We start from the raw sequence: 20926 nt of genomic DNA, 5'->3' as shown, positions 1-20926 counted from the left end.
AAAATTTCGTTGTGGGACCATCCGGAATTGTACAAACGTCTAGGGTTGCTAGAATGTGTGTCCATTCTAATGGTTCAAGTGTGTCCTCTGGAAAGGGTTCTCCTATATAAGTTTCGTTTTCGATAGCCCTTTCTAAAACATATTCTTCTCGCCTCAGACTTCCACATTTCGAGGCTCCACACATCCATAACTCCTTGGGCTTACCTAACCAAGCTGGAAATTCGGATCCCGCCAAAGTAGCTGAATCAAACTCCTCTACCGGTGTTCGGTTCACATCTTTGTAGCTATGGTCTCTCAGGTTCACACGTGTAGTGGTTTCCATATTTCTCAGGTATATGTGATCGTAGCCCCAATCTTGGACCATTTTCAACTGTCTCATGAATGGTCTTCCCAATATGATATCATAGTTATTCTCCTTGCCAAAATCGACAATAGCAAAAGTATGTTCGTATTCAATGCCGCAAGAAGTCACTACGACTTTCTCTAATAACCCCATAGGTTTCTCCATGTGTCCATCTGCTAATTGGAGTTTCAACCTAGTCTTCCTTATTGCTGGTTTCCCCCATTTTTTCCAGATTTCTTTTGTAGCAATGGCTACCCCAGCTCCGCTGTCTAGTATTGCCATCGTGTTCACTCCTTGGAATTCAACTGGTAAGGTTGTATTCCCCTCTTCACCTTCGCAATACTCTCCGACCTTGTTTAAGGGTACAGGCTTAGCGTTCTTTTGTGGTTTACTCAGCTCTTGTATACCCTCTTGCAGTCTCGATGTTGGGTCTTTTATCCCAAATTTCTCCAAGCATTTTCCTACAGTGGTCCACATATGTGGTCTTAGCCTCAAAAGCTCAGCTAGAGTGATAGTGCATGTCACTGGTGTTGACAAGATCTCTATCAATCCTTGCGAGTCCATGACTTTTTCTGATGAGATTCTTCGTGAGGGAAGTGCTCTAGTCTCGGATTTTGCTTCATACTCTCCTAAGTATGAAGGTAAGGTATTCAGTGAGTGAGGTTTGCTCTCCATTGTTCTAACAGAGCCCCCATCTCCCCAGTAAGATTGCAGATCCAAGTCCACTTGAGATCCTGCCTCAAATTCCACTATGGGAGGATTCCTGATGTCCTTTTCCCAATTTATCTGATTAGCTTGGCAACTTAGCTCATTTGCAAAGTTTGCCTCTCTCACTTGTTTCCAAAATCCATTGTAATCCTCATCTCTTCCGTAAGACCTCTGTATGACTGGATGAAAACTCTCTATCTCCTGATCGGTTGTGTTCAATACTATGCGGTCATCCTTGTGTGTATTTTCAGGCTTTTGTGCACTGGGAGTCTTTTCAGCTACCCGTGAAACGATAGTCTCTTGCTGAATTGGGTTTTCCGTTCCACAATTCATTGTTTCTTTTGGTGGTTCTAATAAGGCTTGTGTAGTCTCGATCATTCTCTGGCACATTTCAAGTCTCTGCTTTTCCAATTCCGCGTTTGGGTATGTCATCCACCTCTGTTCTTGTGTTTGGTTGTTCTTTAACCTAGCTTCGTAAGCTCTCATCAGTGCGTCCAATGGTTCGTGTACTTTGTCGACTAGCACTGATACCCCTGAGCTTAAGCTCGTTGTTTCTTTGATACTCTTTTGTTTCGTTCTTTCCGGGCTCATCTCTCGTTTCTCGTTTTGACTCTCAAGTTTTTCTAATCTATCTTTAGTTCTCTTTAGTTCCTCAGCTAGAATAGCGTCTTCACGTTCTTTTCTCAACTTCATGCGTGCTTTTCTAGCTTTCCATGTGTTTCTCTGACTCCGCGGTCCTTGACTAACCACTTCAGTCGCTAACTTTCCATTCTCAGGTTCTCTAGTGGTTTTCTTAGCTTGAGCTCTAGTAACAACTTGCGTTGGTATCAGAGTTTCATTTTCAGACCCACTGCTAGTAGGAATAGTTTCTAGCATATTCAATGTCGTCTTTTGCACTTTGTTTGGATTCTTTGAACAATCCTCAATGAAGTGAGTAACCCCACACTCAGTGCAATAAGCGTTAATTCTAATGATTTCCGTATGTGGACAAACATTCATCAGATGGTCACCTCCACACTTGTAACAGGGTCCTAGTGCTGGTCTTGGTCCCATTTGATTCGTCCTTTGTGGATAGGATGGTCTTTGTCTTTTTAACCCTCCATGAGCTATGAACATCAATGTTCTTGCGTCCAAATTGTATCTCTCTTCATCAGAAGCACTTATAACTGTTGGTATTCCAACATTCCCAATCATGCCCCATGGTTCTGGTTGTTTGGGTTCTTCTGGTGGGTAATACACAGTTGGAGACATGTGTGCACCAGATTCTTCATAATAGGCTTGAATAGGCACTAAGGCTTGTTCTTCCTGATTCTCTAAGGTTGGTGTATATCTAATGCCTACTGGTCTTGCTCCTGGTAAAGGTGGTTGTTGTTCCAATACCGGTTGCAGTCTTTCTATCCCCATAGGTCCTGGTACATTTCCCGTTGGGTATCGAGGTACTGGATGTACTTGAGGTGGTGCTAATTGAGCAGGAGGTGCATACTGACGCTCCCTTACATACCCTTTGTTGTAATAGCACTCCTCTGTTGGATGGTTTGTCCATTTTTGTTCAATAGCACACCATTTCAGTGTTTTTGGCAATGGTTTTTGGTATGGTGCCATCCTTTTTAGAGCATCTTCTATCATTTGCTCTACATTTGGCATGGTTTTTGTTTGAACATTCTTTTTAGTGGTACTCTCGCTCGCTACGGAGGAGCTACTGGATGCAAAATCTGTATCCACTGACACCTCTCCATAAACCGTACAGTTATCCACTAAGTACAATGCCTCTCTCGTTACTTGCTCGAAACTTGTACAAGCTTTCAAGTGCAAGTTCTTCTTGAGAGTGTCGTTTCTCAGTCCCTCAATAAAGAGAGCAGATAGTCTGTCATCTTGTGGTTGTTCACGTACTAGACATCTCTCAATGTATTGTTTGAAGCGAAGTGAAGCTTCCTTCACTTTTTCGTGTTCTCTCTGTTTAAAAGCATATATTTGTGAGACCGTATTGTGCTTAATCCCTCGTTTTGAGAATTCCTCAGCAAACTCTCTTAGCAAATGGTCAATGTCATGGAATCCCCCTATGTTCAGTGGTTGAAACCATGTCAATGCCGTACCTTCTAGAGTAAGACCAAATCCCTCGTATTGTGTATGGAAATCTGTTATCTTCTCAGCTCTTAAGACTTGCTTAAAGAGTGACACATGTGCATACGGATCTCCTGAACCACCATACTTCTTTGGCATACACTTCGCTACTTGAGATGGTCTCATACGTCTATGGTCTGCTACCAATCTCATTGCTCCTGTGTCCCGGCTAAAGCTTTCTCTAGCATCATGGACTTCATGGGTTACCCTTGTCGGTTCCCCTGCCCTGAATCTACTACTAGGAGGTAAATGTGATGGTTCCGCTTACAATCTTGGACTTGGAGTGGTATATGTGGGGATTGGAACTGCACTACCTCGATTCGTATCCATTGACTCTCTGGAATGTAATGATCCCATTGGTCCGGGCTTTGAGTACTGAGGTTGACTGAAAGAGTCAGCAGCCTGAGTTCTTTGTCCTCCTGTCGTCATTGGGTTTTGTCCTCCATTTGTTGGTGCTGGTCTTTGTGAGCTAGAAGTAACATAATACTGATGTAGTGGTCCCCCAAAGTATGTATATCCTTCTAATTCTTTCTTGCCCATTGTTGAGTATTGCCTCCCATACTTGTCGTAAGCAGTAATTTTCACTTCCGATCCCTCTGTGTAGGTAAAGACATAAAGTCTTTTTTGGTATGTCAAATCTCCGGTGTAGGGTTCTTCACATCTATAATAGACATCTTGCTCCCCATTATTATATTTGTATAGCCCCACATAGATGTTATCAGTGTTGATCCTTGTAGTTTCATTCTCTCTTCTTAACCTCGCATCAGGGAAGTTCATTATTGGTGCTTTCTCCTCAAGTTGTTCATCTACTACTTGGCTTTGGTGCCCATCAATCCCCACTTGTCCACAATTTTAGGGTTTAGGACTACCAAGTACATGGTACCCTCGTCATCTAGATATCTATCTCCGCTATAGCTCACAGGTACTAAGTCCTTGAACTCACTAGGTCTCTCCTCTATCTTTACACAATAGCGGTCCATTCCATCTTTGTAGATCTTGGCCCCTTGCTCATTGTCGTACTGGTATTTTATGAACAATAGCTTCATTGTGGCGGAAGGGTTTGATGATCCTGCTGCCATATTTTCTCTGTTGTTCAGGTTCAAGTGTTCCAAGTGTTCGGTGAAAATCTCGTAAGATCTCTCCGAAGAAGTATCAGAAACACTTCCTTCAAAGATCGGCTCTAATGGTTGCACCCAACTTTGGTTTACACTTCCCTCGGTTGATATGACACTTGCTTGTTCCCCTTGTTTTGGTTGGTTATTCTAGAGATTCCTGCCCGATCTCAAATTCATCAATTCCCCTAAAGGACTTTAACTTCTCCGTCTCGGCAATTTGTGTTCCCAAGTTTTTGTGGTCAGAATTGATCCAAACTGATTGATACTTGGTCAATTGTTTAATCTTGTCAGTTGGACAACTTCTGTTTCATCAAGTGAGAATTTTGTTGCAGTTATGCTGAAAAAGACATTATACGCGTATGATGTCTTTTTTCACATATTTGGACTATTTTGGTTATGCTCACTCTCAGTAGCCCCCTTATGCTCTTTCCACTCACAAAATTCAGTTTGAACTCTGTTTGAGCAAGTTATGGCTAATTTAGGCTTTTCTTGGCAATTTTCCGCTTTTGACTTGTTTTGGGTCAATTATGATCCAAATGGGATGAAACTTGAAATATAACCTCTAGACAGCTATTACAATGGATCTGTGTTGGCAAAGTATCAAAATATGTCCAAAATTAGGTCAAAGACATCATACGCGTATGATGTCTTTTTCATCAATTTGGGTCAAGACTTGATATTTTTGCTTTCTACAGTGTTTGTAACAATCTTGTCAGGTCAGATATCAAAAATAAGTAGTGGATGTGCTAAAAGACATTATACGCGTATGATGTCTTTTTTCCTAGATTTTGACTATTTTTGGTTTTAAGCATTCTCCAATGTTTATAATTGAGTTTCAAGTGTTTTTGTCAGGTTTGAATGTAAAAACAAGATCTGAATCCAAAATTTCCTATTCTTTGAGTTTCTTGGACTCCGACTTGTATTTTTGGGTTTCTTTGAGTGTTAATGCTCTTGTTTTAAGTTGAAATTAGGGTATAACTCCCCTTTTGAACACTCTGGTAAAGTCAAAATTTCTGTTTTGGTCTCTGTTTGGTCATTTAGACATCATACGCGTATGATGTCTAAAGTTGCAGATTTCCAGTTTTTTGGCACAGAATCCTTCCGAAAGCTTTGTCAAGTGCTCAACAACTCCTAGATACACAGAAAATTTCTCTGGCTTTTGTTTATTGCAAGTTTCACTACTAACTCGACGGTTTAGTGATCTAACATGCAATCAACCATATCAAGCAAATACTCCAATGATTACTAGCTCCAGATCAGGATCAAATGAAGTCCTACCTAAGCTATTCCTAATCATAAAATGGGTTTGGTAATTGTGATTTTAAAGAGATCCACTACCACTCACGGACTAGCAAATTCCTCTTCTATCAACAACTACTCAACACCAACAAAACAACAAACAAATCTAAGCTAATCTAAAAATACTGTCAACACGGAAGACCCAAGAATACCCCACTTCCTAGTATCTCTCGAGATCTTCGGAGTCCACCACTCCTAGATCTTTTCTAACTAAAGTATACAAAGTAGTTTATACGACTCACCTCGTAGGATTAGTCTAAGGTCACCTACTTAGGGCTCTCGTCCCCGGCAGCGGCGCCAAATGTTAAGGCGGTTACGCTGCTAGCGGAAGCTAAATAGCGAGAACTCAACCAACAACAGAATTTGTCAGACGAGGACAGAGCTTGACCTGCAGGCGCATGGAAACAACTAGGTGGGTGTCAAATCACCTACTCGACCTTCTAATGACAATCACTACTAAGGAAATCAAATCTAAGTTCTAAAATACGCAAGTGACTGAAATCCGTACTACGAACGAATGCTATACGAAACAGGATCTAGAATCATTGAATCGATCTCAAACTCAAGGGGAAGTCTATACACTAGGTAAGAACAACACCCTAAAGACTTGAACTGCAAAATCAACCTATAATCACTCCGTGCGGTAAACGCGTATGAAGACAGGCCGAAAAATACAGGTGACCGAAACTTGACCCCGATGGTACCAATGTGTAGCTCTACTCGTTGTGGTTCTATAGATATGCTGCACGCTCCATTCCGACACACGAGTTGGAAGAAAACTCACACCGAAGCTCGTAGGAACTTACCACACATAGAAGCCGATAGCGCGCACTCTTGGTATCTGTGCGTAGCTCTTGCCGTTGCTAACACAATGGCGGTGTCGCTTCTCCAATGGCGGCTCCATAGCTCGCGTAGCAAGTAGATAAGACTCTCTCTCTCTCACTCACTCTCTCTCAGACACTGTCACGGCGCTCAAAAACTCACTTTGATTAATAATCTGAATCCCCTTAGGTTACAAAAACTTTGGCTTATATACCTCAGCCTTGGAGGTGAGAACATCTCTAACTAATTACATCAGCAAGTGAAATTACTTCGGAATTACAAGCTGGAAACTCAATTGAGTCCCGTTACTTAATGAATGGCTCCAATCAAAATCAATGTCGGAAAGACATTTATTACAATCAATGGTTACAAAAATGATGAGTGTGAGCAAAAATGTGGGTGTGATCCTCTGCTGGCTCAACAGATACCATGGCATACCTATGGCCCTAGGGCCATAGGATCTCTCATTGGAAGAGAGGGCAACCTTTGGCCTTAGGTTACACATTCACATATTATGGCTCTAACTCCATATGATCTCTCATTAGAATAGAGAAAAACCTATGGCTCTAGGGCCATAGGGTGGCCTAGGTATCAATGTAAAAGCTCTCAATAATTTAGGCCATTCAAGGGCATCTACATGAGTATCATGGTAAACCTATGGCCCTAATACCATAGGATCCTTCATTACAATAGAGCACGACCTATGGCCCTTAAATTTATACATTGGCACCCTATGGTTCTGGGGCCATTGGATCTCTCTCATAAGAATAGAAGGAGACCTAAGGCCCTAGGGCCTGAGGGTGGCCTAGGTGTGAATGTATATAATCTCAAAAAGCATTTAGACCATTCAAGGGCACCTAAATATGCACCATGGTAGTCCTATGGCCCTAGGTCCATAAGACCTATAATTGGAATAGAGGACAACTTATGGCCCTTGAGATTATGGAGTGTCACCCTATGGCCCTAGGGCCATAAGACCTCTAATCAAAATAGAGGACAACCTATGGCCCTAGGACAGTGTGTTGTATGTGTCAATGTAAAATATTTCAAGGAGAATTTAGACCATTCAAGGGAACCTACATGGGCACCATGGTAGCCCTATGGCTTTAGGGCCATATAATCTCTTATTACAATATGGGGCAACCTATGGCACTGGACCTTATACATTGGCACCCTATGACATAGGCCCATATGATCCCTCATTAGAATGGAGAGAAACATATGGCTCTAGGACTAGAGGGTGACCTAGGTTCAATGTAAAATCTCTAAATGAGAATTTAGGCCATTCAATGGCACTTACACGGGCACCTTGGGAGCCCTATGGCCCTAGGACCATAGGATCTCTCATTGGAATAGAGGACAACATATGGCCCTTGAGCTTGTACATTGGTACCTTATGGCCCTAAGGCCATAGGATCTCTCATTAGAATATAGGGAAACTTATAACCTACCTATGATCACCATCACATGTCCTAGAAAACATAGTGAGAGCCCCTATGTATGTAGGGACATAGAGTGACAATATAGAGGTGCAAAAACATGAGCTTGCGGTTCAAAACAAAGCACATTATGGTCATAGGATCATATAGAAAACACCCTATAATTATAAGTCTAAATTCTTCCAATGTAGAGGGTCTAATGGGTATAAAGTACCCTATGGTCCCAAGACTATAGATTTTTCTTATTTTTAATTACCTACAAAGAAAACGCCTTATGGACCTAAGACCATAGAAAACATTTTTAAGCTCCGAAGCAGTCTTCAAGATACCTAAAAATTTCACTCTATGACCCTTATTCCATAGAGTAAAATGCATTTTCCTTCAAGAAACCTATTATCAACACCTTATAGTCAAAGTTGACCATGCAACCATAAGGCCCTTAGGGTGGTCCTAAGTTTTCCACTAGCTATATGGCAATGACATCCTTGGTCTTATTAAATGTATTCTTAGATATCTATTAAGTTTATTTTGATATATAAAACTTTTCATTTTGATACTCTCTAATTTTCTTCCAAGAGTGTGACAAAGCTAATAATAGGTGTCTTTTAAAACTTGCAGTCCTTCAACACCATATTGCAAATGACGAAGTTCCACATGAGATTGTTGGTGCAAAGGATTTTCAAGCTACTGAACCTTTTAAGATTGAGGTTGACAAAGTTTCACTTGAGAATGTTGGAACAAATGATTTTCAAGAAATCAAACCTTCTGAGAAAGAGTCTATGGATTTCCATAGTAGCCAAAGAGTTCTTGAAGAAGTTGACAAAAATCTACAAGTTCTTAAAAGTCGACCATTGCATCCATTGGAGAAGAATTTGAAGAGTGATGCTATGGAAGTAGAAGATTCTATGGATCTCCATAACAACCATAGAGTTTTTGAAGAAGTTGAAAAAAATCTACAAGTTCATGAAGGTCAACCATTGTAGCGATTGGAGAAGAATTTGAAGAGTGATGCTATGGGAGTAGAAGGTGATGCAAGCTCCGAAAAATATACAAGGTCAGAAGAAGAATCCATCCAAAACATTTTAGTAGCTCAAGATCTGGGAATTGGGGTGCATGATGATTTGGACCTTTCATCCAATGACCAATTCTAACTATAATAGTGAGCTTGGGCAGATTGCTTTTGAGACGATGCTGGCACAAGTCCAAAAAAATGAAGAGCTTAAAGTTTCAACATGAGTATATTGTTTTACGACCAGGAGGCATTGAGTTTTTAAAGACTCTACATAGTAATTTCAATGTTGGGATATGGTCAATTGCTAATGATACACATGTAATGGACATCGTCAAGATTCTAGAGAAGGAGGCTAGAGAAAATTTTCCATTCTTTAATATTTGGGGAAAAAACCAATGTCAATCATGTGAAGAATCAAGAATCACTTGCCCAGATAATCCACGAGTAAAGGGATGTGTTAATCCTGCATTGGATTGTATTTTTCTGCCATCATTCAATGTTGATGTTGAGGAGGATAATATCCTCCTTGAGGATTTGCTACTATTTTTTTCAAGCTCTTCATCATGTCAATGACATTCACACAATTACAAGATCTTATTTATGTGCACATTATACACCATTAAAGGCATCTCTTTCTTTCCATAGCACATTACATATGTGGGAAAATGCTACAAGAGAGGGAGTGAGGCAAAATTTGATAGCTTTTAGATAGAGCAAGGAATGCAAACACTTCACCCCTCTATTGTAAGATGCATTGGATCTACCACTGAAGCTCCCTAGATCACAATCTTTCCATACTACAATGGGGGCACCTTGGGGGACATGATGTGTCTCTTGCCAGTTCCCACAGAGCCTTCATACGCCACATGCACAGGCTGCAACATGGATGGAGGTCATTGCCACCAGCAAATCAGTACTTACCAGAGATAGAGACTACACGGATCAAAGCAGTGATTGAGCAGATGCCAACAATCTTACACGCTTTAATTGATGGCATTGTGGCTTCTCACTCGGATGGTATAGTGCACATCGACCTGCACCCTTTCAACATAATGTTGGACTTTACTCGCGCAAATACCCCACATTGGCATAATTGATTGGGGCATGATGCTTAGAATGCCAGCCAAGCACGTATCAAACAATTATTTGCATCCAAGCAGATAGTCAGACCCTACAGTTTTGGAGACACAAAAAGTAGGGTATGGAGAGATTGCAAAGCGATCGTGGATTGTCCCAAAAATATATGATCCACGCTGCGCAGATGCATACACAAAAGCAAGCAACATTTATGCATTATAATATCTATTTGACATATTGATAGGCTTTTGGAGTGTAGCTAGGAAAGTTTATTTTCAAGAAGAAGTATTTTACCACTCGAATCAAGATATCATGAGGGCCATTTAGATTAAAAACACCATTTTAGATAATTTTGGAAATCCCAATTCCCAAATGCTACATTGGCATATTAGGATCATGCTATTCTACAATTTTTAAGCTCAATTTTTCCTTAATCTAGATAAGATTTCATGATTCTAGCACCCAAATTTGACTTTTCTGTTTTAATTTTTATAACAAGACTTTTGATATAGATTTTTGCAAAAGGAGTATCAAAGAAACTCTTTAAAAAAATATCAAAGCTCATAAGGATGATTCTACTAAGCAACACATATATTGATTATTCCAACCAAAAACATAAGATCTAAACACAAAGAGCACCAAAAATTCTTATCATAAAATTAGTCACCTTAATCTCAAGTACAAAAAAAAGCTAGTCCCAATTGTAAAACACTATCAAGTATCAACTACAGTATAGTATGTACAACACCTAAATTAACATTTGATAGTTAAAAAACCTAAAGAATATTGTGGAGTATCCTATGGCCCGAAAAGACCATAACTTGTCATCGATGGCACCTATAGTGTCATTTAGTGTCAAAGAAAATATGTTTGTGCCAAAGAATCTATATTAATATGCCGTATTTTCATCAATACATGCTTTAAAACTTCAACAAAGCTTCTCGCAATGGTCTCTCAAAACTTCAAGAAATGCTTTAAAACTTGTAGAGGTAGTGTCTCAAAAAAGGAGGTGTTTAAAAACACCATTGATGTGACTAATAAGAGGCCTATGAATTGATTACACCAACTATGGGTTGTGCACAAAGATTTCCAACAACTCATTTTATAAAATTTATTCTCTTTATTTCAAGTAAAACAAAGTACTAAGTGCAAGAAGTATAGTATCTCCAAGATAGAGGGTGTTCAACAAACACCATTTTGGTAGCACTATCAATTGTCAACATCATTTTGGTAGTTTTCATCACCTCAAATAAAACAAGTAGTAAAAAGAAAATGATGGGAGTATCAAACAATTATAGTATCAATGTTACTTAAGTGAGAGATGTCTCCTCAGAGAGAGAGAGAGAGAGAGAGAGAGAGAGAGAGAGAGAGAGAGAGAGAGAGAATCGATTATACCAAGTATGGGTTGTGCACAAGATTTCCAACAACTCATTTTATAAAATTTATACTCTTTATTTCATGTACAACACATTACTAAGTGCAAGAAGTATAGTATCTCCAAGATAGAGGGTGTTCAACAAACACCGTTTTGGTAGCACTATCAATTGTCAACATCTTTTTGGTAGTTTTCATCACCTCAAATAAAACAAGTACTAAGAAGAAAATGATGGGAGCATCAAACAATTATATTATCAATGTTATTTAAATGAGAGATGTCTCCTCACATAGGATTCACTTCATCAATCCAAAATTTAATGATTTTTTAAGCTATTTTTGAATTGAGATTTTTTGTTTTGTTTGAAAGAAGTTGGTAGCTTATCAAATAATTGTTCCACTTTGAATGAGATACTTGATGTAATATGAGACAAAACTCTCCTAATTTATGACATTATAATAGCAAAACTATTTTCAAAACATGCTCGGGAATGACATCAAAAAATCAATAACAGAAGACTTAGTATCTTTGAGGTGATAGGATACCCTCTAGTGAGTTCTCAATAGAGCACCTTTTTGTCTGATGGCCCCAAGCTCATAGGGTTATGATACCATATGGTGTGGATATGTTGTCTTCCTATGGACCTATGATCATATGGTTCTGTGATTCCAAATTACATAAATGCATTGTAATATTCTCAAATATTTTTTTGTTCCTTGAAAGTCTAAGATCCTCCTTTACCTCTATCAATAGATGGAGCCTAAGTGTGGCCTAAGAGAGTTAGGCTAAAGGTTCTAATTCCAAGCCACACAAGGTAAGTGTTTTTTGGAATAATATATGTCACTTTATGGCATTATGATCATAGGGCTCTAATGCCATAGGTGAAAATTACATTGCTTTCTATGACTATGTAGGTATTGAGGTCAATAAATAAGACAAACAATAGATCATTCTCAATACGTGCTTACACTCAAGAGCACAAAGAAGGAAGGAAGAGTAACATATCTGAGAGCTCCAGAAGTTCTAACCCGGATTGTATACCATGCTATTGGGATGGACGATAACTTGCCCCCAACCCTAGATTAGAATACAAGGATAGTCTTAGCTCAACCCTCTCTGCAAACCACTAGATCAAAGAAGAAAATAATATATAAATCAAATGAAGATCAACAAAAATCTCACCTGAAGCCCATAGTAGTGAAGAGAGCACTAACAAATGAAGAAAAGAGGGCAAGGAGAGAAGAAATGAAGAGAAAAGCAGTGGTAGACCATTAGGAAGAGCCTCAACAAAAACAAGCAAGATTCAAAAGAGAGAAAGAATGTTATGGAAGAAGTTGCCAAGCTGCAGGAGAGAACCCCGAATCATGGAGTCCAAGGGAAATCAAGGGTCCTAGGACCAAGAACCCCAAGAAGAAGATCCAAGATGATTCGAAGGATCTGCTCGAGAGAATGTATTTGGAAGCCGAAGCCCTAAAGATACAGGAGGCTTTAGAAGCGCAAAGAAAGGCAAGAGAAGAGTCGATTGTGCAACAAAGGCAATCAGACGCTGCATAACAAATTGAACCACAACAAGAACAGGGAGAGATGTCTCCAAGGCCACCTTCACCCCCTACGGAACAAGAAGACCGACCAATTCCTAGTCCAAGCCCTTCACCAACTGACAAATCCAATGAAGGAGAGGAAACAAAAGGAAAAGAGAAACAAGAGGAGAAACCAGTTATGAATAGCCCAAGGAAACATACAAAAGATGAAGCTGAATCTTCTACAACACCACAAACAGAATCAATTGAAGCATCTACAAAACCTCAAGCAGAATCCGCTAAACCATCTAAAAAGAGCCGCAAAGCGGAATCTGCTGGACCTTCTAAGAAGCCTCAAGTAGAATCTAAAGAATGGGAAACAACGGATGAAGTTATCATCCAAGTTAATCAATATGCAAAGTAGATGCAATTTATGATGGAAAAGATGTGAACTGTAGCTCTTAGCTGTAGTGCTAAAGCTTGAGAGTTGGAACAAGTGATTGATGCTCTCCAAGGTGAGCCTGAAGATAGGATGAACATCATTGAGAATCTTCAAGGCCAGATCAAAGAGCTCAAAAGCAAAGCAGAGAAACACCAAAGTGTCAAGGAAAGGCAACAAAAATAGATGGAAGATTTAAGGGAGCTTCTCACAAAGCTATCAGATGCATGTAAAAGCAAGGACCAACAGTTGACTGAAGTAACAAACGAACTTTTGAGCACTACTAAGTCAATACAAAAGCTCAAAGTACAATTGAATGTAGCAAACGTCTCTTTGTAATAATCAGAGTAGAGAATCAATGACCAAGCGGCATTCCTAAAGCAGATAAGGGAAAACCCAGCCGTAGCTTCACTCAAGGGGACAGATGAAGTCTACAAGACCTTAGAAAAGAGAAACAAAGACGGGACCTAGCCTTAATGTGAGTACAAAGAGAAGAGTATTTACTTAAAGAGATAGAGGATTTAAAGAGAGCCAACCAATTGGTGAGAGAAGGCAATATGGAAGCTGAGGAGGAGGTAGGTACCTCTGAACAACCTATTATAACATACCATCAATCTCCTTTGCAAAAATGGAAACACAGCCAACAAAAGGGCAGACAGGAGATTCTGAATTCCAAGTACCAATCACCAAAGAAGAACAAGTGCCAATGGTCTAGCTCTCTAAAGCTGAAGAAGATGCACTTAAAGAGAAGATTGTTGATGAATGGATGCTGAATGGAAAGCAGCCATGGATTGGGAATTGAGAGTTCTTCACTCCGTCAATGTAGCACAACTCACTCCCAACCAAATCAATTCTCAATGGCATCAACAATCGCTGCCTGCCCTTTGATAAAGGTGGAGCTACTGCAAGTAAAAGAAAGACTTTTCAAGGATATTCAAGAAGAGGGGTCAGATTCTCTCTACCCCAAATGGAGAAACAATTGGCTCAACAAAAACTCAAGGTATCTTATCCTATTTACAAGGGCACTTGCATCAATTCAAAAAGACTCAACATTTTGTCATGTACCAAGGGTAAGGACATGGCAAGCACACCAGGCATTAAAGAAGAAAAGGCCGACTTGGCTCAACTACCCAAAATTGCTAGCTCCAAAGCAAGGACCGACAATTGAGGAATACGTGGTGAAAACCCTAACGGGTGCCATGAACTTCTTCAGGAGCCTCCTTGACCTCTCATGTGCAATGTTAGATAAAATCTATAGAATGCTGCTCACATGCATCCAAGTTTTTTATGAGCCTGAACAAGAAGGAGTTCCATGGATGTCCTTCTCAAAGGTAACAAAAGCTTGTGCTATGATTTGAGTGGGTAACCTTAAAAAGAAGTCCTCTATGGCTCTATGCCACATGTATGTTCTTGCCATCAAGCAATATGTTGGCATTCAAAGAGGCTTTTTACACAATATTCTTCACATGGCATACAAAGTTTTGTGGGCCAGTGATTAGCAATCTGACAGCAAGGTTTGTCGGCTATTTTGCCATTGAACTAAAAACAAGTCACTATTCACTTTTTTCAAGTCCCTAAGAAAGAACGGCACATTAGATATCAAAAAGCACTTCAAGAACTTAAAGAACGCCTTGCCAACCGTCAACTTGAAGACTATTTCAATCCATGAACTATGTCAAGGGACGACACAATTGAGGAGGGCGGAAATGTTAGTAGCAAGCTAACCCATATAATATTTTTTGAGAGCTTTATTGTAAAAACACTTATTCTTTTGATAAATTGAGAATATTGTAACTCCTATTTGCTATAAGCTTCCAGATTGTATCAATTTATCCTTAGTTAGAGCTCCCAAATGATTAGTTTTTAACCAAAGAAACCTTGGCTAAGATATAAAACCAATTTTATAAAGTTATTATTAAGTTTTGGATAAGAAATACACAGCGTGAGCTAACAATGCTAACTTCTCTCCTTCTCATGCTTCCTACTCCCTTGTCGGTTGTCACATTGCAGTGTTGTCTGCTGCGTTACAACCACAAGTAAGAGCTCTACACATTGACATAAACATACCATGGTAGACTATACTTTTGGCATCGCCAATGTGTGGCCTAGTTTTATCATAAGTAGGAATTTAAGCTAGAAAAGTAAGCATAGGTGGGGTATTGGGGCATCATTGCTAAGCATTTAGATGCATTGGGGTCAAAAACGACTAGGTCAAAATCTCACCATTGTTAATAATCATGTTTTTCTACTTCATCAAAAGTGAGATTTGAGACCATAAGAATGTGTGCTTAGGTCTTATATACTTGTCCTAGAAGTTTCGTAACATTCGGATGTCATTTGATGCTATAATGATCATGTTTTGTTTGTCGATTAGTGACTAGCTTTTGATGACTTAGGTCATTTGAGTCTATCTTGTGTTATATGCAAGTTGTTTGTTGTTTTTCGAGAGATTGACACCCTCTTGTAGCCTCTATGCACTAGTCAAGTCACCTTCATCCCATGGATTGACAAATATGTTTGTTGTTCTCGCTATGTCTCCAATAAGATAAGAGTGAGGTTAGGAAACCCATCTACATTGGTTTACAACAGATGCTAGTGAGCATGGTATTGGTGTTGTATGCAAGATCATATTTTTACTATATATGAAATTAGAAATTTGAAACTAATGAGATCAATTATAGCACTTATGACAAATAACTACTAGCTATTAGGTATGCTTTAAAATTGTGGAATGATTTCTTGATGGATGGGATTTGATTCTTGATTAAAAGTGATCAACAAGTAGTTCATTATTTTGTTTTACGATGTTGTGCTATAGCACGTACATAACATGAATTATGAAAACCATTTATGCAAATTTTGATATGTAGGTCTACTTGCTGGCAGTGTACATAGTCTTCTATGTCTTCTAAAGCTATTGATGTGTAAATACGATGCCGTAAAGTTATGGACAAGGATGCACATGACTTCTTATTTTGCCTCATTTTGCAGATGCTTCTTTTAGTGCTCCGGTCTTGTAAGGAAAGGGAGAACATCAAGGTCATAGGTTTTTTCCAACAAGTTTTCCTAGCCCTCCTTGTCGTAATAGGGGCATTTACAAGACATACATGTGAGCTTATGAGTCATATGAGGAGTCTTCTCACGCGTTCTAGGGATATGGGAGAATGGGGAACGATGGGACAAGGTTGGAAAAAATGCCCAAGCCAGAGGGTGGCATAGAAAGTCTTGGGAAAAAATGCCCAAGTCAGAGGGTGGCATAGACAGTGCCGGAAAACGCCGAAGCCTTAGCCTGGTGATGTGAAACTTCCTTAACACCGATCATCAACAAAGAGGATTCTGTAGGGTCTTAATAGAGGATGCTGCAGGGTGTTAATAATTTAGCGTTTAATTTTCTTGTGTGATTTTATTTTTGTTTACAACCCATAGTATACATCAAACTACTTCTCTCTGTCAAAACTCTCATAGCCAAGGACCTCTTGTCTTCCCGGATAGGGTGCACAACTTTGCAACATTTTTGGTGAATCTACCGTGAACATGTTGGGGTGGGAGAGATGCTGACTACAATAGGAGAAGGTGTTTTGGATCAAATTAAAGCAACTATGGTGTATGGAGTGGGCAATGATTCAATAGCCAATTGGGAGACTATGCAGACGCTTCAACAGGTTTTGAGTTGTATGCATGAGCAGATAGCAAGACTCAAAGAGGAGCGTATTGAGGAAGAAATGAATAGAGCTATGCATCTTGTGTATGATGACAAGAACTTGTTTTTGGATACGATGTGATTGGGTATCTCACGCATTACGTACAAAAGATGGAAGTACAGAATTTTCTAAGGATGATTGAAGTTTTTGTGCATTAAGTGGTACTAGATTTTAGTAGTCATGTGTGAGAGATTTAGACACAACATGGAGAGAGTTGGAAAGACTTTGAAGCGGCTCTTAGATGTGAGTATATGGATCATTTTTTGGAGGAAGAATTCTAGTTTCAATCAAAGGATCTTGGTTGTGCAGATCTTTTGGTTATAAGTGAATTTTCCATGCCAAAATCTAGAGAATATGATCATACTTCTCAAACTTTGCAAGGTATACCAAGCTGTGTGAGCCAAAAATGCATTTTGGTAACAATTGACATTGAAATAGGTGAGTGTCTAATGCAAAATAATAAGCAGGTGCAATCAGTAGATAAGGGAATACTTGATGTTGTATGCGAGGAGCCATATGAAGTAGACGTGGTCAAAGAGAAGAAGGATATATATGAGTACAAGAATGACCAAGTTTTCAAGGATTATCAAAAGCAATCAAAAGCTGTGTGGAGAATTTGGGAGTTAAGCCAAGATTATGCAAATCCAAGTTCAGGAGGACAGAATGATATTTTTTATGCAACAAAATGGGTATATGAGGTTGAGGTAAACAGGCAGCCTACAAACATTTTGGACAAAGATGAATGCAAGTTAATAGATGCCAGGTTATTGCATATGCCTTTTGATGCAAGAGGAATTAATGTGGGCTATAAGATAAAGAAGACGCCTTGGATACCTTTTGATCGAGGTGGAGTTCAATGCAAGGGAAATCTACATGAAGGATTTGATGGTTTGTGGTTGATTATATTGTAGCACATATTCCATGGAGGTTGAAAAGTTATGACAATAAGGTAGATGACTATGAAAATGAAATTGAAGTTAGTCCTAGATCGGTGCTCCCCAATGAGCAGTGGATTTTCCATTCATAACCAGAGAGAGAGGGGCATTACATATTTAGATGGAATGTATTTTGTCAAATTCTACTCACTTGATCATGTAACCTCTTGGTCTTTGCTAAGGTTCCTATTGCATGTGTGTAGTTTGATGGAGAGCTCCCAAGGTGGAGATCCCATTGTAGAAGAAATTTTGTGTAGGTGTGGAAGATTTCAATGCTACTTATGGCCTCTCCATGATTGAAGGTTTTTGCTAAGGTTCCTATTGCATGTGTGTAGTTTGATGGAGAGCTCCCAAGGTGGAGATCCCATTGTAGAAGAAATTTTGTGTAGTTGTGGAAGATTTCAATGCTGCTTATGGCCTCTCCATGATTGGTTGAGATCCCAAACTGGTGAGGTGGGAGAAGCTCAATAATGTGGAATGGTTCAACGTGTTCAAACAAACAAAGGATCCTAGCCAATACCACATTAAATGTAGCTACATTTGCAGCAACATGTCTGAGCAGGTGATGTAGTTACACCATAAGGTCTACCAAAAGGGTCCAACAAACATGGAGATGAGCTTTGCATTCAAAAAGAGATTTGTCAAACAATTTGTTCATGTGTTGATTGCAAGCGCTACAACCATAAACTTCAATTGGGCTGAGTTCGTTGTGCATAGTGCTTGTAGGATCTTCGTGAGAAGGGCTACTTTGAGGGCCATGTCAACAAGTGGAGGACGCGTAATTCTCAGCATCAAGTTCCAAAACATGAGGATGAATCAGCTGAAATGTGGGAGAACAACTTGGGCCAAGTAGGTATGAGCAGTAGGTCAACTTTCAAGGGCACACCCTTGTCTCATCGTAGCACTCAGCAGAAGGCGGAAAGCCTTTCATTTTTTGACTTGGAGGATTTGCAACACATCGTAGAAATTGTCCTTCATCTGAGAACACAATTGAAAGATGCTAAAAAGGATCTAAAGAATTCACAATAGGAGCTGGAAGTTGCAAAGGTATTGCAAGAAAGCAATGCAAATGTCAACCCAATTGTCGTGGTGATGCGACAAAAGCTGCATGATGCTATCAACGAATTGCAAACTTTATCAGAGAGCTGTGATCTGAATTCAAAGCGAAAAATGGTGCTTGAGGTGAAAATAGACACAATGAAAGAGACACTCAATGATTTGGGGTTTCCTCACTGTGAGGACACCCCAATTGATAGTTACATTGACATAACCTCTCATCTGGTAAGCATTTGTGATTTTCAATCTAGCACCTTATGTTTGGTACATGTGCACAACTAACCTTGAATGACTTACCATGCTCTTTTTGTCTTTTTTTTGTAGACTGAGCTGGAGGTCAAGGAATCCAAAGTGCAAGCAGTTGAAAGTCTAATGCACTTACTGGTGCATATGCAATCCAGGCTACAAGGCTCTTTTTTTCCCACTCCACTATGTAATTTAGCTATTGCCAGCATTACAATGGATATAGGGGTGCGTTCATGATGCTAGGAAGGACCATTGTATTGGTTGTTGTATGCTGCTTGAAGCTCATGAAATCCTTGCAATGGTCAAGATGCCTTTGAACACAACTATCACCTGCTCTACTTTGTAGCTATCTACTCCCTTGGGACTCAATGTAGGGCTTCCACCTGTTAGTAGAGGACACCAATAGAGTGGTTGTGCAAGATTGCAGGGGAAGAACATCCAATCATAGGAGACACTCGTAAGATAATCATAAATGCCATGTATGCTAATCAAGATCTTCAAAATGCTAACTAGTATAGTAATTTGGTTAACTAGCACATATGGTATGCTAACTAACATATTGGGTATGCTATAGCTAGCATACATAGAATTATAATATTAAGCATTCTGAGCATAGTAGTAGTATGCTACATAACATACTGGGTATGCTAGTTAGCATATTGAAAACATACTAACTAGCATATTTGGTGTAGCAACTAAGAATGATTGGAGGTATACATGGTATGCTAACTAGCATACTGTGTATGCTAACTAACATACTGGGTATGCTAACTAATATATTGGGCATGCTAACTAGAATACATAAAATTATCATTAGCATCCAAATCATAGTAATAGTATGCTAAATAGCATACTAGGTATGCTAGTTAGCATATTGAACATACTAACTAGGATATTTGGTGTGCCAACTAAGCATGCTAACTAGCATACTTGGTATGTTAACTAGAAAACATGGAATTATAATTAGAATTTTGAGCATAGAAGTAGGATTCTACAAATCATACTAGGTATGCTAGTTAGTAGATTGAACATACTAACGAGCATATTTGACGTGCCAACTAAGCATACATTCACGTATGCAAGGTATGCTAACTATCATTGTAGCATTTAATGGTCTCGTAACTTGTGTGTAGAGGAAAATAACATAGACATAGTGAGAATTTCATTAAGAATAGATTCCTAATGAGCATAACAAGAGTGCTTGGATGGAGAGAGCAGCAAAATCATAACACCTAGTTAGATAGGCATGAATAGTACTTCAAAAAGAGAGAGATTAATCTACTGATAACAGTTGAGGACCGGATTTACATGGAGCCAGTCCCCTCACCAAAAGGCTTTGTATTATAGGTTTCCCCCATCAAGGGAGACATTTTACAATACAATACTTTGTGTTCCTTCAATAACTTGCTAATGCAATGAAGATGGAAGCTTCAAGCACCAAGCTTATACTTGAAAAACACAACATCAATTCCCTCACGATCTCAGACCCAAGACCTCACACACCTTCAAAGATGGTGAGAGCTAGCGGAGTATGAGAGTAGATCTAGAGGAATAAGAAGTATTCTTACGAGAAAGAAGTATTTCTCCTCACATAATAACTCTTAATATCTTAGCATAGCTTAGTAATTAGCATGGTAGAGGAGATGAGCATGCATTGAAGATTGGATCTTGATTGGATTTACATCACAAAGCCAAGAGTTTTTGATGTAGGCCTCCCT

The 20926-nt window shown here is 39.3% G+C and overlaps 1 pseudogene; it reads left to right on the top strand.

Moving 5' to 3' along the window:
* Positions 1-16944: 16944 nt before the first annotated feature.
* On the top strand, positions 16945-19445 carry LOC147447601 (uncharacterized; annotated as a pseudogene).
* The last annotated feature ends 1481 nt before the right edge of the window (positions 19446-20926 follow it).

This window comes from Adiantum capillus-veneris, chromosome 11 (assembly GCF_014529385.1).
Source record: "Adiantum capillus-veneris isolate H3 chromosome 11, ASM1452938v2, whole genome shotgun sequence".
Taxonomy (NCBI): domain Eukaryota; kingdom Viridiplantae; phylum Streptophyta; class Polypodiopsida; order Polypodiales; family Pteridaceae; genus Adiantum; species Adiantum capillus-veneris.
This window is presented reverse-complemented; position numbering and strand designations above follow the sequence as displayed.